At 41.7% G+C, this 27,699-nt stretch overlaps 1 protein-coding gene across 1 annotated transcript in view; it reads left to right on the forward strand.

Annotated features, from left to right (window-relative positions):
- TENM2 (teneurin transmembrane protein 2) overlaps positions 1 to 27,699 on the forward strand; it is a 1,355,200-nt gene that overhangs the window by 749,901 nt on the left and 577,600 nt on the right. The gene's annotated exons all lie outside the window — the stretch shown is intronic.

Below are 27,699 nucleotides of genomic sequence, written 5' to 3' on the forward strand. Positions count from 1 at the left end.
GATTGTTAAGATGACTTCTGGAAAACCGCTCAGTAGAGAAGACTCTGGGTGATCCATGGATTTGCAGTGATCACAGGACATGTGTAGAAGGGTTAGTATTGGGTAAAATGCTATCTAGGTTTAATTGTCGGCCACCGTTTTCTTCTTCAAAGGAATACCTGTCTTTCTGGAAAGAACTAACACAAACCTTACCATGTTTCCCCACAGCTGACAGTTGTTTTTTTAAAAAAAACCCTGACTAAACACAAATCCCGCATCCACCTCCTCGTACCAGAGCCAGCTGAGGTTTGAAAACCAAAGCAGAACAAGGTTAAAACTTTAGGTGACCCTTGAAATACACAGAGCAAGAGTGATGGAATTACCTCCTTGGAATCGTCTATGGGAGAGTACACTCTAACCTCACATAGTTCCCTACCACGTCTTTTATCTTAACACTTAGCATGTTTTTACTGCCATGTCAGGAGCCACCTGATTCATCTTTATTCAGAATGGTGACTCTCTCTTTCCTTTGTATGACAGTATTCAGTAAACTTTTCCATTAATGCAAAGACCCTGCTTTTTGCCCATACCACATTCTCTTAGTACTTTTGACGCAGCAAGGCTCTAAATTATCTCCAGTCTTCTCCTCCTGCTGCTTCCTTGAGCTCTTTGCTCATGTTCCACCTCGTCGCCTTCCCTTCACTTACACTCAACAGCCAGTGAAGGTCTTCAGGAAACCAGCCTGTGACTGTCCTGCTTAAAAACCTCTGGAGCCCCCTCACTGCACTGGGGACATGCATGCGTGCTTAGTCACTAAGTCACATCCCACTCTGTGACTCCATGTACCGTAGCCCACCAGGCCCCTCTGGCCATAGGTTTTCCAGAATACTGGAATGGGTTGCCATTTCCTACTCCAGGGGATCTTCCAGACCTAGCAGTGGAATCCAGATCTCTTGAGTCTCCTGCATAACAGGCGGGTTCTTTACCATTACACCACCTGGGAAGCACTGGGAACGTGCACACCCAAACTCTACAAAGCTGCCAGCCCACCAGACCCTGCAGAGTCTCATCCCTGCCATCTTGGGCCTCAGCTCATGCTCCCCACTCAGTCTACCCCTGACCTTTCTTCAGTGCTCACCCTTGCCCAGTTCTTAACTGCCTCTGGGTCTGAAGCCCAGATACCATTCCCTCCATCTCAGAGTTTCTCATCCTTGGCACAATGGACCTTCGGGCCAGGTAGTTCTTGGTAGTGGCAGGCTGGCCTCCACACTGCAGGATATTTAGCAGTGGCCTAGGCTGTCCCACATAGAGCTGAGAGCACCACCTCTCCATAAAGCCAACAAAAATGTCTCCAGCGGGTGCTAAATGTCTTGCCACTTGAGAAGCCCTGCTTTGCTGGAGACACTGTCCGCTTATTCCTCCTGTTCCCTTATTACAGCTTAGCTGCAGTTTACTTCTATAGCCTCCCTGAGCCCCACTTTTAAAAATGATTCCTCTGATGCAGGCCTTTTATTCTGTGCTTCAGTTTTCCTTACTAATGCTTGGCATGATTTGTAGTCATGAATCCTGGTGTGCCTACTTTTTAATGTCTGTTCGTTCACTAGACCATAAGTTTCTTTGTTGGGGTGGGGGATGGTATACATTTTTTTTTATTGTATTAGGTTTTTTTTTTATTATTATAGTTGCTTTAAAGTTTTCCTTTCTGCTGCTCAGCAAAGTGAATCAGCTCTGCGTATGCATAGAGCCCCTCTTTTTTGGATTTCCTTCCCAGTTTGTCACCACAGGGCACTGAGGAGAGTTCCCTCTGCTACACAGTAAGTTCTCGTTAACTATCTGTTTTATACATAGTATCTATCAATAGTGTGTATGTGTCCATCCCAATCTCCCAGTTCATCTCACCCCTTTTCCCTCTTGGTATCCATGTCTGTTCTCTGCCTCTGTGTCTCTATTTCTGCTTTATAAATAAGATTGTCCCCACCAGTTTTTTTCAGATTCCACATGTACGTGTTGAATACAATATTCTTTCTCAGACTGTAAGTGTGTTGAAGGCATGCTCATTTGTTCACTGCCTTCTTCCCAGCACTTACCATAGCGCCTGGCATGTTTCCATGTATCAAGAAACAAATATGAATGAACAAAGTCAGATTCCTTCCATAACCCCAGGTGCCTAGGACTGTGCTCACTTATGTGCCACCCCTAGCTACTCCAGTTTACGTTATTTAAGACAGAGAAATAAATAATCAGAAGCTCTAAATATTATTGGAGAGGGAAATGGCAATCCACTCCAGTATTCTTGCCTGGAAAATCCCATGGACAGGAGTGTGGCAGGCTACAGTCCATGGATTCACAAAGAGTAGGACACAACGGAGCGACTTCACTCACTCACTCTAAATATAGTAACCCAACAAATTATCCCTCGAAATGATTCAGCTGCTCTCATATTTTAGGGTACAAATAATTGCCTTTATTGTTGACTAGAAAGTACACCTAACTCCATAGAGGGAAATTTCTCCTCCTCCGCTTTTCTCATTGTATCAGCTGATCTGTGTCCAGATCTGATTAACCTTAATAGGCAGCCCCTGCATGCAGTCATTTGAGCTGCATTAAAAGCCTATCTCTGTAATATTCCTTTTCCCAGATCCATTGGGTTTTTATTATTGTTGTTTTGGGTTTTGTTTTGACCTCTGGTGTTACCTCCCAAGTGAAAGTATTGCATTTCTTTCTACAATATAAGGGCTTCCGCTCACCTCCCTGTGTTTGTGTCTCCCAGGAAACCAAATACACTTGCTTTATTGCCCTGAGTGACTTGACCATTCCCAACCAGACCATCATATCTGTCTCTTCATCAGGCTTTGCCACACTGTTCCATGTGTTAGAACATTATTGCCCAGAACCTTCAAGAAGCAATCTCTTAATTTCTAGGATGTATCTAGCATCTTTCCTACCCATTTACCTGGCCCTTGATCTTAATGCCATTGTGCTTGATACACTGCACTTCCTATTCACTGTCTGCCTGACCCCTAACATTGCTTGGAAATGTGTAGTGGGAAAAACAGGAAAGGGCTCCCTTAAGTATTTTCTATAGGAATTAATGAAGTACTTTTAAAATGTAAACTCCCTGAAATTGAGAATTGCTTCTATTGTTAGCTAGTTACAAAAGTCAGACTATATTTGGCTAGGGGGTAGCAAAAAGAAATATACATGATTATTACCAGAAACAGTCCTAAGTACTTAAGAAGATGTTTCAAAACAGCAAATAGGTCAGATCCTTCCAATCAAGACTTAGAAGGCTTGAGAGGCTCAATGCTCAGAAATACTGTGCTGAGCAGGATTCTGAGGCCTCATTCAAACTTAATAAAAATAATTGGATCCATCAGCAAAATTTTATGAGCATCGGGCAGGGATGTGTAACATCCAAACTCTGGAGAGGTAACAAAAAAAGTAAAAGAAGGATCCTAACAAAAATTCTGCCTCTTTTACCTAATGTTGAAATCAGAGGATCTGGTACTTGAAGAGACCTCTTGAGACAATCCCTGAATCTAATCACCTTTCTTTATGGATGAAGCAGCTAAGGTTTGCAGAATCAGTATGATGAGCAAGCCCCACAATAGCAAAAATAGAACTAGAACAATGCCCTGCTGATTGTTTTTCTAAGAATTCTGAACCATGCTGAGTTCATGGGGCAACATTCCCATGACAGGACTTGCAGTTGAAGAGGTTTATGGATCTAATACTAATCTGCAAGTGACTGAGAGATACAGACTAGCAGCTATAATGTAGCAATGGTTTGTTTAGTATCAGCTCTGAGCCAGGCTTTTGTTAAACACTTTGCAGTATCTCCCTCCTCCTTCCTAACAATGCTATAGGATAGAAATTATCATCATTTCCAACATGCAAATGAGAACACTGAGTTGAATGATATCAACTTGATATCAAGTTGAATGATAAACTTGGGGAAAATGGAGAGAGCTGGACTTTGACTCAGTGTGACTCCAAAGTCACTCTGCCCTTTGAGGACATCTTGAGTTCGGGGTCACAAAGAGTCAGACACGACTGAGCGACTGAACTGAACTGAGTACTTCAGACTTCTCCACAGACACAATACAGCATGGAAATAGAATGGAATTTGCCAAGACAATTGCCCTGAAAACATATAGAGAATACTTAGAAAATTTACAAAATCCCATTGCTCCCTTGATAGGAAAATCACATGGAACGTGGACTACAGTATTTTCTCAAGCCTTTTCGAAACTGAGATGTGAAACTAGAAGTCATAGATGATCTACGTTAAAACTAATAAAAAGATCGAGCATTCCCTGGGGCCTTACTACATGGTAGGGTCTGCGCTAAATGTTTTCTAAACAGAATGACCTGAATCACCACAACCCGTGAGCAAGCTGGCATGTTCAGGTTACGCACTGCACCATTCACATAAACGACGACAAGCACAGTGGCTCTTGGTGTAGGGCGGTGCAATGGCTCTGACCCTGGGGTGGTTAATGTTATCCCACTTGTTGAGAAGGCAGAGTTTCAGTGGTTGGTTCAGGCTTCATGGAACTAGGAAGGGGCTGAGCTGGGATTTGAACCAGGAGCATCCTTCAGAGTTATTCCCCACTGCTCTTGATACACCAGTAGGCCTGTAAGCATCCTCTCACAAGGCCGAGAAGCAGGCTGATTTAATCGGCATGGCCAGGCTTGCCTGGGTTATTTGAAATCGGTCTTCATAGGAAGCACAAAGCCAGACATTAATGGCTTGATACTATTAACAGTAGATTGTGGATATCACAATTCAGCCCATGTTTTCAAAGCAAAATAAACAGATTCCATTTGAATATGTATTGATTCTATATTCAGTACCATTATCCTGCTTTTTAGCATAGCATGCACTGGAAAAATAAAATCGCTGTTCAGAAATAATACTTGGTTCAGCATCAGTACACACAGTCTCTACCTTAAAGGAAAAAAGAGTAGGGTTTTGGGCTACTCCAGGGAAAACAATATGTGAATTAATTTCAGTTTCAAAGGAACAGCAGGGATTATTCAGGTAAAAATATTTATGTCACTGTGATGGAATTGCCACATTTTATCAGTGTGACCAGTAGCACTTTCTAAACAACAGCTGCTAGAGAAATGTACACAAGAAATGTGGCAGTATTGTGGAAAATGGAATTTTTGTATTCTAGCTACTAGATTTTTTCCCCCATTATTACATCTCCCTCACTCTTGCAGGATGTGAGATTTTTGCATAAGTTTCAAATTCATAGTTAAATGGGGTGCTTTTTTGACTTGGCAAAAGCTGTGTAAACATTCAGTTACGAATACCCTGAACTGGTACAAAAGGTGGAACCATAACTGCCAGCATTATTATTATGATGGATTTTTTTAAAATATTGGTTTCAAATATCTGCATGAAATTAGCATTAGGTAGCAATTACTCATTCTCACTCTGTGTAGCTTCTGAAGTTTCAGTAAGAAGGAAAAATAACATGAATTCCTAGCATGTAATGTCTGAGACAATGGCTTTAGAACCAGGCTCACCCTGCTTTGCTCCTCACTAGCTGCGTGCAAAATCCTGAGTGAGTCATTAAAACTCTGGTTCTGTGTCCTTCAGAAAGAGAAAAGAGTCCGTGTTATTGACTGTCATATGGGTTCGCTGAATCAATACATGCATAAAGTGGCAAAATGCCTGATTCCTACTTAGTGGGACTCTATAAATTGTTGCTTTTATATTGATAATTACTATATTGTGGTATTCCCTGCTCTGCACTGGGAAAGGATCTACCTGCATCACTATATCAATATTTTCTGATTTTAATGATAGTTGCTAACTTTTTATTTGACCTTTCCTTAATTTTATATTGTAATAACTTGAACTACAGTAAAAGTAAATATATTTCTTTCAATGTCATTATCTGCCAGTCTCTTTTAGAGAATATTTGCTTTGGCAAGTAGAGGTATTTCCTGCTCTAATCAAACCGCCAGGCTCATTCGATTTAAGGCATTTTCACAACATTTTGAATATTGCAACAGTTGCAGAAAACTCTAAAGTACGTTCTCTCCCTTTGAAGCAGTCCGGGGGAGGATTATTGACATCTTTTATGCAGAAGAAGAATCATCCTGAAATACCAAAGAAAGGTTTAATATACATGTAAAAACCGAGATGACATGCTGATTTAACTATTTAATGGGCAAGCCCTGTGAACTCTGCCCACCTGATCAAGCACAGCCAGACACGTCAGCACTCACAGACCTCTAGCCTTCCTTCTCATAGTGTCCTCTCATGCCCCACAACTGCCTTGGCTAAAATTGGTCCAGAGACTTACAGTCTAAAGCCATATATAATACATGCTAGGGGATCCCTGTAGTGAATGGAATACAACATTAAAAAGGACACAGTAAGTCTTGATTTAAACAGTAAGAAAATTGAGTGTGATTCTTACTTGTTCAATAACAGGAGTCGTCATAGGATTACTTTATATCATTTAGGAAAAAAGTTGTTTTTCCGAGAAAAATATAGTAGAAGCCAACAAGTAGTGCATTGACATTGAATTGGCACTAATCCTCAAGCTCATAGTCTAATTGATGTGTTTGTTTTAGGAAAGTTGTATCAACAAATTAGGGCTTTGGGTGTGATGTAGCAAGTGGTTTTCTCCTAGACTAATAGGGGAGAGTAGCAGGAGGTAAGGATTTGTGTCTCTCCATCAACAGTCTGTGTTTTATTGTGTCTGTTGCTGTCCACACCTGCTGTCCAACCCTTTCTAAGCCAGGGGTGGGAGAAAGAAGGAATGAACTGTTAGGCAGAGTAAGAAAGAATTTCTTAAAGGTACAATAATGACTTCCAGGAAAATCTGAACTTGGTCCCATTGGAGAACTTTGTGATGGGAATTGGCTGTGGAGCTCTCCTATCTGGGATTACTATAATTGAGGTTTTTATTCCTCAATTCAGTATGGTCATGATGTGGGATTTGGGGAACTGGCTGGAAGCAGGCTGTGTCTTTTCCACTTTCCTTCATGGAGGCATCCTCTCAGCCTTATCTGCACTCTGAGTTCCTTTCTTGACAAGTGATACCTATATGTCACTACCCATTATTTCTCTGGGTACAACCTTAGCCCCAGCTTCTATTGTTGCTTTAATAATTTTATTTTTCTAAGAGCTATAATCTAAGCACATCTCAGCCAGTAGGAGCCATCCTTACTGACTCATTCATTTAATACAAAGCCCACAATGCAAAAAGTAATACTGTCGGCGGAGTCTTCCTTTGTATGGAAGAGCTAGTGGCTCTGATAAAAAGAATGCTCCACCCTCACCCCTCACTATGACTAAGAATATAAAATATATTCAAACAGAAAACTTAAATGCCAGTATTTTATGCTACATGATTGAGTCTAGAAACAACAATAATAGGAAGAGAGAGGCAGGGACGACCAGGAAACTCAAGGAAAAAGAAGACCTTGAATAAAAAGTGTAGAACTTTGTGTGAGTTAACTGGTTTTGCTTCTTGCTGCTGTGTTGTTAAGAGTTGCAAGAATCACTCCTTTTCACTGGAATAAAGTTTTTGTGCATTATCACCAGGCTGTGATTCTTGGTGTTGAAATTAACATGCTGTCTTTTTCCTAGGATGCCAGGGAGCGGCGCCTCGGGTGAAAGCACAGGGCGTGTGTTAGGTCAGGTGGAGAGGGTGGATGGAGCTGGCGCTTATTGATTCTTTATCTCCAGTCAGTCCTGTGGCGTGCATTATTGACGGTGGAGTTGGAATGCTCTGTGGAGAAACCACGTGTTGCTTTGAGTCTGCAGAAGCACTTGAGGAAGACAATCCCTTGCTGTCCTAACAGTCCTGTGCTTTTTTGTGCATCCAGAGGTGAAAAGTGATTGAAGACTTGAACTAACTTTTTTTTTTTAATTGAGGTATAGTTGAATACAATGTTGTGTTGTTTTTAGGCGAACAGAAAAGTGATTCTGTTGTACATACATATAAAGCTATTTTTTGCAGATTCTTTACCCTTATAGGCTTTTAGAAAATGTCAAGTACAGTTCCCTGTGCTATATAGTAGGACCTTATTTATGCATTTTATATGCAGTAGTTTGTATCTGCTAATCACAAACCTCCAGTTTATCCCTCCCACGCCTTTCCCCTTTGGTGACCATAAGTTACTTTTCTGTGTCTATGGGTGTCCTGTTTTATATATAAATTCATTTGTATAATTTTTTAAAATTCCACATATAAGTGATATCATATGATATTTGTCTTTCTCTGGCTTACTTCACTTAGCATGTTAATCTTGAGGTCCTTTTTGCTACAAATGGCATTATTTCATTTTTTATGGATTGAGTAATATTTCATTGTTTAAATATGCCACATCTGCTTTATCCATTTCCTTAACAGTAATTAAAGGGAAAACTTTGCTCTGCTGCTTTTAGCAAGTATGGTTATTATGTTCCTGTTATATGTGACTGGGACTCTACTGAGTTCAATACTAAGTGATCATTTAATGCCAATACAAAACCAGCTAATGGACAAACAGGCATTATGTCAGTGAAATAGAATAATAAGATCTTGGCTTACTACAATTCTCAGAACTGGGGAATAATTGGTACATATCTGGGTATTCCTATTTTTTTCCCTTTATTCCCCCATTGGTAGTTCTGGATAGAACTTCAGAATATTTATGATTGCCTTTGGCTCTCTCATTGGCATCCTCCCTACAATTTGTCTATTTCTGTAGTAATTTGCTTTGAATGTGAAGCTTGAAAGAGGATGAATGGCAAGGCTTAGTATTTACTGGCTGTGATGGAGAGGGAAAGTGTAGATTTTCTTAACATTCCGTTGAAACTAATTCATCCAGTTCAAGGTAGTTCACCAGGTGCATTCTCTGCTCTAACACTTAGCAATGATTTAGACTCATAATGCATAGAGGTGTTATTAAAAATACATCAAAATTTACAGCATGAATTGTGCATGATGAACTTCTCGAAATCCTGGAACACAGTCCCTGTATCCTGCATAAAGCCTTGGACAGTCGCACTGTGTATTCCATTAGACTTTGGTATGAAGTCCAAACCAGACTGAATGTGTATATGAGCATTGGAAAACTGTTCCTTTTTAGAAGCCTCCGAGCTTTAATACAGGTCTTTAAGTAGCTCTCATGAGTAGGGACTCCCCATCAATTTGGGAAATAGTATTCAGGGACACATTGAAAGTCAAAATATTAGCTACAATTTACAAAAGAAGTGAGTGATGCTCGGTTTTCTGGTCCAGCCATTTCTCTGCTCAATGAATATGATCAGGACTTTCTTGCCATCTTCATGTATTTTAACTCACTGATGTTGAGATACAGTCTAGGGTTGGAAAGGCAAATAGATTTTATCTAAAATTCTGATTCCCGTCTATTGATAGTAGCTACCTAAGGTGTTGATTTGAGAAGATTGCGATATCTGGGTTCTATTTAAAAAAAGGAAGAGCTGCCACGATTGAAGAGTACTTTCTGTCACAAGATGAGGAAGGAGAGGAGGAAGAAAGATGCATTATACAGACATATATGTGTGAACCAAGTTATCTAAAATAATGGTATGTGCGCTTCTAAGGGTGCAAAGGCACGATATAGGTGACAGATACTGGCTCGTCGTTTATCAACCTGCTGCTCCTTCCCCTTTGGGGCAAACAATGAACATGCACTTTCAGCTTTCCTTGAAGTTAGGTATGTCCCTGTTCATGAGTTCAGAGAGTGGAATATGTGTAAGGAAATGGCATCATTTCCTGAAAAGAAAACAAATCCATATAGGATTCCCCATCCTATTTCCCTGTGCACCAGCAGAAGGAATGGAGAGGACTTGGTAAGAAAACGTAGAAGGGAGCCCACACCGAGAAGGAGCCCGAGTCCCTGAATGGCTGGGTGGAGCAGAGGCCTCCCCCGGCCCCTCCCACTTCTGCCTGCCCACCTGCTTTGTGCTGCCGTGAGCAAGAAGTACTTTTTCTGTGTGACACCACACGGTCCATGTTGGCCACCTACATTGACTCATCCTGTATATGTCAAAGCTTTTTAGAAAGCCTAAGTGTGTTAGTCCCTCAGTCCTGTCCGACTCTCATGGATTGTAGCCCACCAGGCTCCTCTGTCCGTGGGATTTCCCAGGCAAGAATACTGGAGTGGGTTGCCATTTCCTTCTCTAGGGGGATCTTCCCAGCTCAAAGATTGAACTAGGGTGTCCTACATTGCAGGCAGGTTAAGTGTAAAACATACCAGAAGTCTGAATTAAAAATTCAAGAAAGCAAAGTGTACGGTTTCCCTTTCCATACAAGTTCTCTATTTTCACATCGGCTAAGAAGCCTCTCCCACAGCATTCTTTCTCTTTCATTAAATGGGAATATTGAGCACACTTCCCTTCTTCCTAAACCGGGCTTATGCTTCGAACTGTCTATCAGCACAGAGCTCTCTGAAGGTGACAGTGTCAACATTAGAGTCCAGAGGCAGGCATCAAAACTACACGAGAGCTCAGAGGAGAGCTCAAGGGCACACAGAAGGGGACACATCACCTTTCCCTCCCTCCCCGGCACGTACATCCTTGACTGAGTCACTTTCCTGCTTTGTAGCTACTGTCTCTGCCCACTTGGGTTCACTGTGTGGCCTCCTCTTATCCCCAAGTTATTTGGACGACTTCTCTCATTTTCTCCCCAGCACTTTTCTATTTAGGTTTTATAGAATTTATTTTTCCTTTCCTAAGTGTAATTTTTTTGTATCTGTCTTATTTGAATTTCATTTCATGTAATCCCTCCAGTGCATCCAGGCCATTTTGGATTCTAAACGTGTTGTCTCATTCCTGACAGCTGGGTATTCATTGTAGAGTACAAATATATACTTAACTGTGATGGCCACGCTCTTATAAATAGAACAGGGAAACTAGAGTGAAAGTTAGAAGAGATGGGAGCCGGGGCTGGTCCAACGGGTACTTACTTGTCCTTGCAATAAGGCAACTAGAACAAATGGAAGACTGACTGTGTGTGTCTGTGCTTTCTCTCATTCTCTCTTTAAATCTTTAAGAATATCTTTGTCTCTGCATATCTTTCTCACACTCCTTTCTCTGCAGACCCACTTTCCTTGCTGCAAAGTTCACATGGCAGGACATGGCTGCCAATATCCCAAAGTTTTATACCTTCCCTGTTAGAGAAATTGGCTTTGATTTCACTAGTTCAAAATATTAGAGTAAAAGAGAGAGACTAGGGGGACAGGAGGGTAGAGAGGGAGAGAGGCTGCTCTTGGTCCAACTCGTTCAAGCATCCACATCTGACCCAATAAACTTGAACAAAGAGAGCAAAGTTACAGAGTAAAAAAAAGGCTCTGGGGTCCCAAATCTGTGGATAAATTAAGAAGAATCATTTTGTATCAGACACAACCTGGAAAAGATCTAACTACAGTGAAGAAAAGGAATGGTAGAGGAATATAAAGAAATGAGAGATGAGAGAGAAACTGATTGTAATTTAACTTCTTCTAAACCTGAAATTCAGAAGAGCCTGTATATATATAGTATATATATACATATATATACATACACATATACATATATACTATATATGTATGTATGTATACATATATATATACATGTGTATATATAATATATGTATGTGTACATATTTCTACACATGTGTGTACAACACTCTTGGTGAATACATACTGTACCAGGTACTGGAAAGGCCCTTGTTCTCAGGTAGCTTTCAGTCTCATGGAAACACAGACACACAAACCAAGAAAAATTAAACTCCTGCACACAGTGCTCATAGAGCCCAGGCAACACTTACTAACCCAGAAAAGGGGATGACCAGAAGTCTTCCCAAAGGAGTAGATGCCGAGATGGCTCTGAAAGGCAGAATAGGAAGTGGCCTGAGGAAGAATGGGTGAGCATCCATCACAGTAGGAGGGATAACATGGATGGAGGCATGATGATGAGAAATAATATGGAATGTTCTGCGAAGGGTAGCTAGGATGTGCTAAAGTATAAGGAGGTAAAGAGGGGAAAGCAGTGGGGAGGGAGCAAAGGACTGACTTTAAAGAGCTTTGTTGGCCAGGTTAATCCATTTTAGATATTACTTTCAGGACATTGAGAAACCATGGAAAGATTTTAAGCAGAGGAGTGACACCATCAGACTTGTGTTTTAGAACTTCTGGTTGCCTGTAAACACTGCTATGTTTAAAATGGATAACCAACAAGGACCTACTATATAGCACATGGAACTCTGCTCAATGTTACGTGGCAGCCTGGATGGGAGGGGAGTTTGGGAGACAATGGATACCTGTCTCCCATGTATCCATGGGATACCCATACATGTATGGCTGAGTCCCTTTGCTGTCCACCTAAAACTATCATAATATTGTTAATCAGCTATATCCCAATACAAAATGAAAAGTTAAAAAAAAGCTGATGTTTCATGTTGATCACCCAGCAGATAAATGGAAAACATATATGAGAGGAAGAAAATTGGGATACAGGGAGACTTGCTAAGTAACTATTGCAATAATCTAGGGGAGAGATGGAGATCTAAACTGAAGCAGAATAACAAAAATATTCATGAATTCAACAAATAGCTATTAACATTTCTTTTGTGCCCTGTACTGCCCTAGATATCTCCCATGGGCCATCTTACTCAAATCTTATTCAATCTCCAGAAAAGACTTAGGGTGTCAAGTGCTGTCACTGCGGGTGAGAAAGCTGAGTTTCAGAGATTACCTGGCCAGAAGTCCCTAAGCCATTAAGTGGCAAAGGCAATATTTAAATCCAGGTCACTCTGACAACAAACTTCAGTAATTAACCACTATCCCAGTGGTAATAGCAATGAAAAGGAGGGAGACAGGTCAGAAATATTTTCGAGGTATAATTATCCAGACTAGGTGATTGACCAGGTTCAGGGGAAAAGGGAGAACACACCCAGGATAACTCCCATGTTTTGAGCCTGAATGTCTAGGATAGCGAATGCAGAAGGACTCAACTTTGTTCATTTTGGGGTTTTGTGTGTGTGTGTGTGTTTGTTTGTTTATTTGCTTTGTTTTTTGTTGTTTTAAATTAAAAAAAATTTTGTTGAAGTAGAGTTGATTTTCAGTATTGTGTTAGTTTCAGGTGTACAACAAAGTGAATCAGTTATATTACTATATACATACGTCTACTCTTTTTTAGATTCTTTCCCCACATAGGCCATTATAGAGTACTGAGTAGATTTCCCTATGCTACCCAGTAGGTCCTTATTAGCTATCTGTTATAAATATAGCAATGTGTATATGTTAATCCCAGTCTCCCAATGTATCCAGTCCTAACCACTGGACTGCCAGGGAATTCTGTGTTCACTTTTGAAAAGGGCTTTGACATGCATTCCAATTGAAACGTGTCACCTAGAAACCAGTCATTAGCCAAAATCACTCTCTCCAGACCCTTGGCCTTTCCATATTCTCTAGCTAGTCAGTCTCTCCAGCCCCGCTGGGTCCCTTGGCCAGTATTTCCAGCTATCTGTTTTACACTCGCTGCAGTCCTTTGTCCGCTGAGCTCGCCACCATGCTCAACTCACCAGTCGCTTTCCTTGGCTCAAAGCAACTGTCCCTTTAGCCTGTGGCAGCTCCTGAAAACCCATGCAGTAACCCCTGCAAAACCACCAGGCTTAGTGCATTCCTCCCCCTCATCCTCTTCTATCTACTTCTCCGTCCTGTACTACACAGAGCCCCTCTCCTTAGACCCTAGCCAGACATCTGCTCTTTGCAGGGTGAAATGATTTTGCCACTGATTTAGGAATCAAGGTCATGCATGTTGAAGTCACTCAACTAAGCTGCCCTCCACCTCCACGTTCTGTTCGGACCTACTGTCCTCTCTCCACTCTTATTTCAGGGAAAGAAGTTGGTTCTTCTTGCCGCCCACTGAAACTTGATCAATTGTGCACAAACAGTTTTTATTACATTGTTTAAAATGTATGCACCTTGCAAACTCACATAAAGTTATTTATCCTCTTTCTTAAAAAGTAGTATTGTCCTCATTAACAGAGCTTTCATTATCCCACAATGAGCTATGAGAAGGGCTCAACTTTCTTCATCCTTACCTCAGGTCAGGATGAAGTAGGTTAAGCTCCAATCAACTAGATTTTAATTAGCCCCCAAATGATGTTTCACTTCCGTTTCTAAGCCCCAGCCACTGAATAACCAGATAAAAAATAAGTTTAACAAGTGAAGAAAGGCAAAAGTCATTAATGTCTCAAAAACTAGGTCTTTTACTATATATTATATTAACAAGTTTTAAGATACCACCAATTGAGAGTCTTTTAAGGGATTTGGGGGAAATTAAATGTATAAATGCAAATTCAGTCTGGTGCTAGTGGTGAAGAAGCCGCTTGCCAATGCAGGAAACATAAAGAGACTTGGGCTTGATACCTCGATCGGGAAGATCCCCCGGAGAAGGGCATGGCAACCTACTCTCGTATTCTTGCCTGGGAAATCCCATGGATAGAGGAGCCTGGTGGGCTACAGTCCATAGGGCTGCAAAGAGTCAGACACGACTGAAGTGACTTAGCATGCACACATACTAATATCAGAAATGTGAGTGGGAAAATGTGAAGAAAAATTGGATCATATAATTAAGATGATACAATAAGTTTTATTTCTAGAATTATGCTTCTTTTTATCTAGTACTTGTAGCTGAGTCTAACGGTCAGAAAATTTCAAGGCCATATTGCCCTCTTTTAAAGATTTTGCTTTATTTTTTGTTTTACATGGAAGTAGTATCTGAGACCCATGAGAGCCATTTCTCTCTTAGGTTAGGAACTGGTTTTTGATGCCTTTGCTTGATGATCTTTTTCAAAAACATAAACATACGTTCAGTAAAGATTGAAGCACCACAAGGAAAGACAAGCCTATAACTTCAGAGGCTTTTCTGAATGTGGGATAAAATATGAATCTGGACATAAGCAAATGAGAACACATTATTTCGGTGTTCTACCCAGTAGGAGTTTCATGGAGAAAACAATTTGTTTGCTCTAAAATGACAGAATATTTCTCAGCAAACACCCATATGTGTTTGCGTGTGCATGTTTTCCTTATTAAATGATAACATCACCCTACTCTAGATTTTAGTGTCTTCCTGCTGGAAGCATTTGATTGCACAAATTAAGCCTATGACTCAGGCTGAGACTTTGGAGTCTCAGAGGCTCACAGTTAGAGATGCTACATGGATGTACATACTTTTGTATACACCTTTGTATATGTTTATATATTTTAAAAGCACTTTGAAAAGGACACACTGTTTGTGATGTTCAGTGAATGTAGTGTTCGGTGAATGTTTGTTAGAATGCTTTGAATTCCCTGAGCTTCTGCCATGATTTTCTGCCTTCCTATGGAGATTTTGGGGTTTTTTTCTGTCTTTTAAAATATAACGCTGATGAGAGATGCCAAATCAACCGCTTAGAGAGAAGTCAGGAAGCTACTTGTTACCGCCATCCTATAGTACTCTCTTTAGGTTTCTGCGCCAAAGCTGGCTACGAGAGCTTGAATTTCAGCTTCCTATTTAATTTGGCTGGCCCCTTCTTCCTGGTGAATCATTTCACTAGTTCGTGTGTAAGGTACTGATCTCATGGACTGAGCACACACACACACAGATATAGGTGTATGCACACAGACATGAGCACACACATGTGCACTCCCATGCAGACATACATGTACACACACACATGCTCATGCATATCATGTACCCCTGTGCACACGCAGGCATGCATGCATGTGTCACCTACAGCACATGCCTACGTGTGCATACACACACAGACACGTGTAGTACACACGCATGCAGATGCATTCATCTGCATGTGTGTGAACCCACATGCATACACAGATCTGATGCCCTTTTCCTCTTGCCTCTCCCGCCTAAACTCTTTTTGTTCCCTTTTTAAATTGTGTTTATATTGAAGTATGCTTAACTTATGGGAATGTTGTATTAGTTTCAGGTGTAAAACAAAGTGATTCAGTTATACGTATATTCATTATTTTTCAGATTTTTTTCCCATATAGGTTACTACAGAGTATTGAGTTCCCCATGCTTTACAGTAGGTCCTTGTTTATCTTTTATATATAGTAATATGTACATGTTAATCCCAAACTCCACATTTATCCAGGCCCTCCACCTTTCCCCTTTGTAACCGTAAGTTTGTTTTCAAAGTCTGTGAGTTTGTTTTATAAATAAGTTCATTTCTATTATTTTTTAGACTCCACAGGTAAGTGATACCATATGATATTTGTCTTACTGTATCTGACTTACATTACTTAGTATGATAATCTCTAGGTTCATGCATGTTGTTACAAATGGCATTATTATTTTTAGTGGCCAAGTAGTATTCCATTGTATATGCCACATCTTCTTTATCCATTTCTATGTCGGTGGACATTTAGATTGCTTCCATGTCTTGGCTATTGTAAAGAGTGCTGCAGTGAACGTTGAGGTGCATGTATCTTTTTGAATTACGGCTTTCCCCGCCAACAGTGTAGAAGCGTTCCCTTTTCTACAAACCCTCTGTAGCATTTATTGTTTGTGGACTCTTTGGCCATTCTGACCTGTATGATATGATACATTATCCATCAACATGCCCCATATTGAGACTCTTCTGAGGTTTTTGATAACCCATAGCTGTTAAGAATATGATATTTCTATAGATGAAGCCTATATCTCATTTTACAAGATCACTGAACAGTCCTATGCAGCAGGTATGGAAGTTTTCATAACCCACCTAAGCAGAAGAAACAGCTCCCTGAAGCCTAACCCTAATGAAGCGAGGGTCACCTTGGCCTTGCCTTTTGACTTGGGCTGTCTACGTCGTACTGAGTGAGGGACATGAAACTGAGGATATCCCACAGCCTCCGTCTCCAGGACCAGGGGGTTAACACACACAAGGATTTGTATGTGTTTTCTACCATTTCCCCCATTACTTCTTTTGGGTGATGGGTTTCCACGTCCCTGTTCTTCCCTGGTACTCCAGGGTTCTTTGTGTTGGGTTGAGGAGAGAGGCCTTTAAAGTTGCTGAGGCAAGAAGTGGCAGGAGTTCGGGGTGGCTTCATCACACTCTGTAGATCTTTTCTCTGCTCTTTTCTTCTTCTTTTGTTTCAAGCACTGAGAAAGGGCACCTCTGGCTCTGACCTCTGCTAAGTCACCGTGAAAAGATTAGAGACGGGAAGAGGAGGAGGAGGGTTGCCTCTTTTAGTTGAATGACCTGAGTTCATTGACTCCTGCCTCTCTTGTTGTGGGTAGACTTGGGCCTCCCAGGCCTCTCAGCTCAGGATTCTGTGATCTGTCAGCTTTCAGGCCAACAAGCCCAGCCAGGGAGGCTCCTGAACAACAGACAAGTGAGAGGAACTGGCTTTTGTAACTAAATTGGATAAACAAAGCAAACTGATTAGGAGGGTTGACAAGCCAAATCGAGGAAGCATCTCCCAGCTGAAATCCCATGAGATTCTTGCGGTATTTTTCCTGGTCTTTCTTTTAAATTTTTGTTTGTTTATTTTTGACCGCGCTGGGCCTTTGTTGCTGTGCGTGGGCTTTCTCTCGTTGCAGCGAGTGGGGGCTGCTCTTGGCCGTGGGGCGGGAGCTTCCCATTGTGGTGGCTTCTCTTGTTGCGGAGCCTGGGCTCTAGGGGGGTGGGCTTCAGTAGTTGTAGCTCGGGAGCTCAGTAGTTGTGGTGCACAGGCTTAGTTATCCCGAAGCATGTGAGATCTTCCCAGACCAGGGATCGAACCCGTGTCCCCTGCATTGACAGATGGACTCTCAACCCCTGGACCACCAGGGAAGACTCAGTATTTTCCCAGTCTTTAGCCTATCACCCTTAACCCAGACACTGCCCCCAAATTCATGTCCCTAAGGCTCTCTCCACAGCCCCTACACCGTCATTTTGTCCCCAAGGTTGGTGAATGCAGTGTAGGTGGAAATTCAGTGTTAGCTCAGATAGTCCTGACATATATAATTACATAAACACTTTGTACCCTTGTGTTCACGATTTCCAAGCAACATCCTCTTTACAGTTAATACAACAAGTACCTCCTTCACATTACTCTTAGTGTTAGGCTCTAAGGATGCCGAGAGAACAGAACGTAGCCCCTGACCTCAACCATTTCATGGTCTTGGAAGGAAGAGACAGGAAAGTTCATATTAAAGAGAATTCATAGTGCAAAATAGATGGACACATGATGGTGAGGCTGGGAAAAGGATACTACAAAGAAAGGAGGCTGGCTTGACAGAGTGGATGCAAGAAGGTACATTTTAAACTAAATCTGAGAAGAAAGCAAAGGGTTAGTCAAATCTATTTAGCTGGGATGACAGGTCCCCGCAGAGGGATATATATTAGTGACCACCTGTTTCTTTGGGGATTTTTCAAGAAATCTGTATCTGGGGGTGGGTAGTGTGTGCTACTTACAGAGGCCCAGATGGAGAGGGGGCTAGAGAAGCCATTTGATCCAAAATGAGCCGTTAAAAGATTTAAAACAGTAGGATGCTAGTGGGAAGCGGCAGTGTGGCACAGGATGCTGAGCTGGGTGCCCTGTGATGACCCAGGGGGTGAGGTGGAGGGGAGGGGGAGGGGGGCTCGCGAGGGAGGGGGTACATGGACACATACCGCTGATTCACATTGTTGTAGGGCACAGACTAACACAGCATTGTAAAGCAATTATACTCTAATTAAAAGAATAATGCAGTAGAATTAACATATCGTTTTCATTGCTTTGACTTCTGGGCTGTTTTGACTTTATGGGATACAAACAGATCTTTTCAACAGAATTTTCCCAAGATTGATGTTTTTATTGAGAAAATATTTCCTAGGAATGATAAACTTTAGACAATGTAATTTCTCAATTTCATATGCATTTCCACAGAGTAGAACCCATTCATCCAGAGTGAACTGACGGGGTCAGGTCTTCTTTGGAATCAGAGTGACAGAGAAAAAAATTCAAAGTAACGAAGGAAAAAACACCAGTAGTGAGTTCAAGGCTTCCTTGCGTGGGTTCTCATTTTATAGAGGTCATGTGAGCCGCTGATTGCAAAATACATTCCTGCCACCTTCTTGTATTTGTCTGGGATGCAGGAGGGGTCCACTTCAATTCAGTGAATCTGTTATTTTAGAACGCGTCTCTCCTTGGGGAACTTTTAAATTTTCTAATTCCCTCTGTGCATGTTTTACACGAGGCTTTTTAAGAAGAGGGACAGTGGAGGTCAAACCATTAGGCACACTTTGCTGCCATCGCAAACAAAAGAGGTGGAGCTTGGGGAGGAGGTGTCACTGTCCCCACCGTTGCTCACACCAGCGACAGCTGCCAGTGTGTGCTTGGAGAATAAGGCTCTTCAAGGCCACTGAGGAACATGGTCCCCCGTTCATCCCGCATCAGCCCAGGAGCACAGGGACCTGGTGAGGTCCTTTGTTGTAGAAACAGTGGCTGCTGTCAAGAAGGCTTGAAAACAAGTCACCTGGGGGTTGACGATGACTGGTAAACTGCACTGTGAAGGATCCCAAGGTGTCTCTTTAACATTCATGCCTCCTCCAGCAATCTGCTAGTCTGTCGACTTAGGCTTTCATCTCCTCGAATGCCACCCAGCTCCTGTTATTGTGTCATGTCTGTGAAATGTGCATCACCCCCGTGCTTTCATCTGAGAGTTGATGACCAAAATTCAAGTGTTCATCAGCAATGGGTTAACGTCAGCTGGAATTAACAGCAGTTTCATTCATGGACTTTTATTGTTAATATTTACATAACTTCCAGATTGTGGCCTTTGGGTAGGGAGACCAATGGAATGTGTAATGAGCTAAGGTCTAGGAGCTCAGAAAGTCACTTCTTTCTTTCTAAATAAAAAAAGTGTTTTATTTATGCTTTTAATAAATGAAATGAGTTGAATGGCTTCCAGTAAAACTGACAAACATAAAATATAAGGTTTGGCTTTATGCAAGTCTGAGCAATCCAAACAGATACTAAGCAGTAGTATTTGAAAGCTGGGTAAACTTGACTTTGTGAGGCAAGTCATTGCTATGCTTAGAATTCAGAAATATAAAGGGAAAAAATCAATTTTAAGTCTTTTGTTACCTGTATTTTCAAGCAGTAAAATTTGCATATAAAAAAATTTGCATATAGCCATCTTTACTCAGCATTGTACATTTTCCAACATGACTAAGACTACACTAACTTGCTTTCTTCGACTTGACTTTCGACTCAGTATTTTGAGTGCTTCATGCTTGCTGTAAAGTAACCCCTTCTACAGCCTCAATTTTAGAGTCTCAAAGCAATATAGTTCAGAAATAGGTGAACATATTCTCAAATAACCGAAGAGTTGTGTTTAAATTATTTTATCAGCACACACTTCATGTTCTGAATTTGTTGCCTCCTTGAATGCTTTTTAATTTTTACTAGAATGTTATAGTTTTTATACCATCTATCTCTTTTGAGATTTTACTGGTGCTTTTTTTTTTCCTGCTTCTTGAGGAAGCAGTATTTTCCCCTTCTGGTTGAAAGGACCTGTAACAAACAAGCATGATCACTGGAATTGGCTGCAAGCAGTAATCAAAGCTGCATCATTGACAGACGTGCCCTTAGGTTCACTTTTCTGAACCTCCGTTTGTAAAGCTGCAAAATGGGGATGAAAGTAAACAAAACCTGAAATCACTATGGGGCAGAAACTGCATCAGTTTGCTCACAGTGAGAGTGAAAGTGTTAGCCACTCAGTCGGGTCTGTCTCTTTGCAGCCCCATGGACTGTAGCCCGCCAGGCTCCTCTGTCCATGGAATTCTCCAGGCAAGAATACTGCAGTGGGTAGCCATCCCTTCTCCAGGGGATCTTCCTGACCCAGGGATCAAACTTGTGTCTCCTGCATTACAGGCAGATTCTTTACTGTCTGAGCTACTAGGGAAGCCCTCAGGGACTGCCCCAAAGTGGACTTCTGGGAAAAGCAGACCAAACTTTTGCTCCGAAAGACCAGTGGCCTTTGAGTTGGAATTACAGTGAGCTGTTCTACATTTGTCAAACACCTTGACTTTTGAGATTTTTAGCCCTGCTCATTTGCAAGGGAATTTTAATTTTAAATAGGTGGTCTTAAAAGATTTTGCTGTTGTGAAATTCTGAATCTATCATCCAAATATGAATTGGATTTTAGATGTACTTTATTTCCTGAATCCAAGAGACACAGCTTCCTTCTACGTAACGTGGGGAATTTTAACTCTCTTAGCAGAGTTAAGCACGGGAAATTCTCATCCAGTTTATTCTAGTGTGTGTGTGTGTATATATATTTTATATGGCCTCATAATTGCCTCCATCATTCTCTCTGTTGCTGTGGAACTGATACAGCTCTGAGGACCTCACTTGAAGTTGTGTTGTGTGAAGGCGATAGTGCCAGGCTTATTTTCTGACAAATTGAGTCCTATTCCTGGACTGCTCACAGAAGAGCCGGTGACCTGGGTAAGTCACAGCTTCTTTGTGGCTCGTGTCTGCGTCTCTAAAACAGGGTAATCACCCTTGTCCTTTGTGCCTTGCCAGAGACAATGTATGTTAAAGAGCTTTGAAAAACCTCCTGGGATGAACACATTTCAGAGGAACATCGGTAGTGTGGGAGAGTGCAGAGCCTGTGTGACCCTCTGGGACCCAAAGAAGCCTAAGTCAAATTGTAATTCAAGGACAGGTTGAGTGGGATTTGATATTGGAATCATTATCCATGGTGTGGTTGAAAGAATCGAGGTTTGGGGGCCATACCATAGACCAGCTTTCGCACAAATTGAGAGGAACCAATTTTCAAGCCCCGCAAAGCAGGTTCCAGTTAAGACAGTCTAGTTTGAATCAGTGGTTTAGCTTTAGATTTTGTTCTGCTTCAAAATGTACCAGTTTAGAAGCCTTTGGCTTTTCACTTAACCTGAGCTCCAGTTTCCTCATCTGCCTGAAGGTGATACTAACAGCAGTTTTTCGGCTTTTCTGTGTGTATGAACTAGAGAGATGTAAACATATGTAAAGCACCAGGCACAACCCCAGAGATCCGCACAGGCCCCAGAGAAACAGTGACGACTGTTTCCAGTTTTCACACCTTTCAAGGGTACGGCTAAATCAGTTGTTGAACTCAGCCCATGTGTTATAGATGCTTTTTTAGGTATTCAAGTCTGTATAAATAAAAGAAGGATGAGTAGAATTCTACCCAGAAAAGCAAGTATGGGTTGGAAATGTAATTAAAACAGAACAGATGAAAGAAATTGTTTGTCAAGAGAGGAGATCCCATTCCTAATGAAATATGCGTCACCTTTCAAGGTAGATTTTTAAACTGGAGACACTTTTTTGAACTGGATTGGCCTACACGCTTGTGAAGGTCCCTGTGAACCAAGTTTTCGTCTTGGGTCAATACCCTTGGTCCCAGTGACTGATCACAGAGGACTCAATAGAGAAGACAGCACTTTGGTGATTTTGCACGTGTGTGTGTGTGTGTGCACGCGCACTCAGTCGTGCCTGACTCTGCCACCCCATGGACTGTAGCCCACCAGGCTTTTAGGGCAACACTAAGAGGTAAGGAAAATTCCTGAGGGTTTGCGCTCAGAGGGTCCTGGAGAGCAGGAGGAGTACTTAAACAGCTTGAATTGGGCTTCCATAGAGAAAAGATGTGTTTCTGAGGAGGCGAAAGGTAAAATGAGTGTTTGATGAACTGAGGATGAGCGCAGACGGATGGGTAATAAGCATCCTGAGCCCTGGATGATGGCTGGGCACAGGGCTCATGCCAAGATGGAAGGAGAGTCTAAATAAACAGCATGTGTGCAATGAAATACGCAAAAGGTCGTCTTCCCAGGGACTGAGCAGATCCTCTCGAACAGTGATTCTCAACCAGCCGCCCCCGACAAAGGGTTTTGGTATTGTCTACAGACGTTTTTGTTTCACACAACAGGGGTAGGCATGCTGCCTGCATCTTGTGAAGAGAATCCAGAGGTGCCGCCACACCCCACACACTGCACAAGGCAGCCCCCACCCCCTCATCAAAGTTACCTGGCCCAAGACATCAGGGGGGCCCAGGGTGTGAAACGCTGCTCCAGAAAGGCATTTTCCAAACTCCATCCCATCTGCATGCCACAAGATAATCACACTTCGCGGGGCAGTGGTGGGGAGATGTGGCTTGGGAAGAGGAAGTTCCGTGTCCCCATAAATTTGGAAGGTTCTGTGACCCTAAAATGTAAATTGGTTTCTTTACTACAGAGTGTTTCTGAGTATTTAATTAAAATGGGAAGCACTGCCAAAGCCAATTTTCCTAGAAATAACTTCGTAAGTTCTAAATGTTCTTCAAAATGTAGTATGGGAAATACTATTAACCTAGTATTTCATGTTAATTACTCCACAGTATCTACTTGGGAAAAAAAAAAGTAGACAAGGTTGACCTTAAATTGTTTAAACACACACAACCAAACACAAAACCTAGCCATGCATTTGAACAAAAGATTGCTTCCTGACAGAATACGTCATCTCGATGGCTCAGGCCGAGAAGAAGCTAAGAATATTCTAGTCCATAGTCCCCTCATACTATTTCTAGCAGTTAAGAATGACAAAAGTCTAATGTCTCCTCAGTGTGCCAAGATGCTAATACAGCCGCTTCCCTTATACGCACTCACTGTGTTTGTTGAACTGAATTTATTGTTGATACTTAAGTGATTCTCCCCACCCCTGTTATAAGTGAGTAGTTACAGCAGATGCTCACATCTGATTGCTTTGTTTGTAAAACGGATTCCATCCCCTTGCATTTTTTCACTCTGAAATATTGCATTTATTTATTTCAGTGCATCTTCTTAGAAGATGTATTCAGGAGAGAGCCCGGATAATGTATACTCCCTGGCTGAGTGCGAGGACATAATTTAAATGGAGGTGTTGGGCTGACATCAGAGCTTTTGAGTGAAATAGAAGCCCAGAGGAAGAAGGGAGGAATTGATTATTGTTTACATGTTATACGGAAGCTTTAAGTTCCCTTAGTTACGTGAATGTAATATGCACCCCTCCAAAGAGGACCTGGAAGGAGCTTTGCAGGAGAGGAAGTTGGGTGTGTGTTGTGCTGTAATGAAATCTACAGTAATCTGTTACAAATGGCAGTTTATTAGGAAATAGGCATGTGTATTTAGCATAATAAATCCCTACCTTCTAGTAGCCCAATTACTTAATTTTCTAGGAGAAAACTTATATCTCATCTCTCCTTTGATCCTACTTACTATAGTATTAAAGGATTAAAAGCCTTAGGACCTTTTGTCCTTCAATCATTCATTAGCTTGATGTTATACCTAATCCCCATTTCCATTTGCAGAAAAGTCAGTTAATACAATCAGCTATCATCATTTCTCAGGTTTAAAAAAAAGAAGGTAACACATCACTTGAATGTTGAAAATTTTTTCAGTGGTTTGAATGGTTTAATTTTTTATCTAATGCCACTAAAAAACTTAGGAATTCATTTTCCTATCGCTACTATAGCAGTGTACTACAAAAATGATTTAAAACACCACATATTTATTATCTGATGATTCTATAGGTCAGAAGTCTGACATGAGTTTCACTGGGATAAACAAGGGTTGTATTTCTTTCTGGAATTTCCAAGGGAGAGTCTGAGTCTTGCTTTTTCTAGCCTTTTGAGGCTGCCCACATTCCTTGGTTCATGCCCCTTCTTCCATCATCAAAGATTACCAGCACTGTGTGTCTCTGACCCTGCTCTTAGGCACATTTCTCTCTCAACACAGCCAAGAAAATTTCTCCATTTACAGGGATTCATGGATTGGGCTTCACAGGTAGCTCAGTGAGGCGGGGGGGCGGGAATTCACCTGCCGCGTAGGAGACACAAGAGATGTGAGTTGAATCCCTGGTTTGGGAAGTACTCCTGAAGAAGGAAATGGCAACCCACTCCAGAATTCTTGCCTAAGAAATTCCATGGACAGAGGAGCCTGGTGGGCTGCAGTCTGTGGGCTTGTGAAAGAGTTGGATATGACTGAGCGACTGAGTACACACACACATGGATTAGATGGAGCCCACCTAGCTAACCCAGGATCATCTATCTCCCCATCTCGAGGTCCTTAATTTCATCTGCAAAATCCCTTTTGCCGTGGAGGGTAACATAGTCACAAATTATGGGGATTAAGATGTGAACATCTATAGGAATTCATTTTCTACCTAGCATGCTTTGTTTCCGGTATGATTTGAGAGGAATTCTGAAAAGTGCTCAAAGTTCGGAAAAGCATATTTCAAAGTGTCTTTAAACAAACAAACATGAAGCCGTTACTTCTTCAGCTTTGAAATGAAATGAAATTAACCTGGACATGGAATTGTTGGCTTCATTTCTTCCCCACTCATGCTGTAGAAATAGAACTCCTGAAGACGCTGAGTAGGGTTTGTCCCAGGACAGGCGGTAAGGAGTGGATGTTGGTGGAGCATCTCCCCTGTCAATGTCTGGCTGTGAATACCCATGTCACCAACCGGTCTGAGTGTCTGGCTCCGCGAAGCTCAGCTGTGTCACTTCTGCCTTCCCTCAGGCGCGATTCATACACGCAGACAAGTTCTGGTGTCAGCAAGCATGTGGCTCTGGCTGGCTGCATGATTCACTGTTAATATTTGGTAAAAGGAATCATTTGAACCCTACCCATGTACCCATCCCGGATAAACTACTCTTTGAGCGAATGCAACCAGGCTTTCAAATGTGAGGGAGGCTGTGGCCAGAATAAAGTTTTACTCATTTTCCATGAAAGCTGTGGGAAGAAAGTATCTTTATTCACTCATGAGTCCTTGTTATAAATTAAAAAGGAGGAGAAGGGGTTTATTAGGAAGAGTTGAAAAACTCCTCAACTTTTTTATTCAAGTTCTTAGAAGTGTTTCTACTTTTACCTTAGCTCTTTCTCCTAAATTTCAGAAAACAGATGTTTCCAATATGACAAGTCATGGAGAAATGAGGCATTTTGTTGGGAGGGAGAGCATGATGAGGCAGCCAACTACAAAACCCTCTTTGGAACCAGAATGATGGTATTAGATTTCTTTATCCCTGAAGGACTTTAACACTGTAATCACTACATCTGTCATTTAAATACACATGAGGTTGTGTGTTCAGTAATTATAACTCTATTGGCACGCTTTTTAAAAATTAAGGCATTTTTTTTAGTCAGTGCTTAGAAACCACACTCTTCTGTTCTACTGTTGGCTGATGCCAACTAAGCAAAGAAAAGCATTAAAAGGTGAGCTTTTGCCAAAGGTGCATGGCTGCTATTGTAAAAAGATTCTTGTACCTGCAACTTTCTTTATATTTAGCGTGAGATCCGCATGTCCTGGCTGATTTGACCACTGTTTCCCTTGATCACTATTCTGTGGTCATGTTGGGCTTCTGTTTCTGGAAAGGGTCAGGTCGTCGCATCTCTAGATCTTTGCACCTGCTGTTCCTCCTGCCCCCAATGCTCTTCCTTCCAGGCCTTTCCTCCGTACCTGTGTTCTCAGCACAGCCACCAGAGGGCACTTGATACAGTCTCATCTGTCACTGCTCTGCTCCCAGCCTTCCAAGGGCCTCTAGTTTCACAGGGGTCTTTACGGTGACCTCAAAAGCCCTCCACAATTCGGCCTCAGTTACTTCTTTGACACCTTCTTCAGCTCACCCCTCCTCATTGTCACATTCAGATTTCTCCACATCCCTCAAATGTGCTACATATTCTCCCACCTCTAGACCTCTACCTTTGCTGTCTCTGACTCAGTGGTCATCCCCTAGATGTATGCAGGACATCTCCCCACTTCACTCATTACCACTATACTTTCTAGAACTAGCATTTAGTAGGTGCTCACTAAATGTCTCTGAGTGCATGAATGAATGAAAGCAAATGTTACTTGTTCACGGAGCCTCCTGACACTCCTATTTATAGTCCTCCCTGTATGCTGCCATGCATCACCCTCTTTATTTCTTTTATAGAACTTGCCTGCATATTTTCTGGTTTCTGTTGGCTCTACTAAGAAGTTAGCTCCTAGAGCAGGGACCATGACTAACTGCTTCATGACTGTGTCCCTAGCACTTAACTGCAAAACTGCCACGTAGTTGGGGCTCAGTAAATATTTGATGAATGTGTAAATCGGAAAGAAAACAAGCCCTCATTGATGAAAATTAGATCTATACCCCACTAGGCAGGAACTTGAATATAATGTAAAAGGTGGTATCCAAACAGGTTGCAAATTTCAGTGTTCACACTCGCTGAGGTATAAATACGCAGATTCTACTGCCTTTTTGGCTCTGTGCCATTGATCAAAATAAAGGGCATAAACAAGGGCATATTCTAGTAATTTGGCGTGTTTGTGCTACACTGCATTTATTATCAATCATGGTTTTAATTAAAGGCACAGAAAATTGATCCTTATTAAAATATGTTAACTTTTAAAAAATTGTTTCATTTATTTACTTTTGTCTGCACTGGGTCTTCCTTGCTGCATACAGGGTTTCTCTAGTTCTGGGAGCAGAGGCTACTCTCTAATTGAGGTGCTCAGACTTCTCACTGCGGTAGCTTCTCTTGTAGAGCAGGGGCTCAGAGAGTGTGGGCTCAGCAGTGATGGTGCGTGAGCTCAGCTGCCCAGCAGCATGTGAAATCATCCTGGACCAGGATTGAGCCCGTGTCCCCTGCGTTAGCAGGTAGATACTTAACCACTGAACCACCAGGGGAGTCCCCAAATTTGTTAACTTTCTAATCCAAAATGTGCTCAAGCATTTCCTCCTAACTTAAGACAATCATGTCA

This window comes from Cervus elaphus, chromosome 9 (assembly GCF_910594005.1).
Source record: "Cervus elaphus chromosome 9, mCerEla1.1, whole genome shotgun sequence".
Classification (NCBI taxonomy): domain Eukaryota; kingdom Metazoa; phylum Chordata; class Mammalia; order Artiodactyla; family Cervidae; genus Cervus; species Cervus elaphus.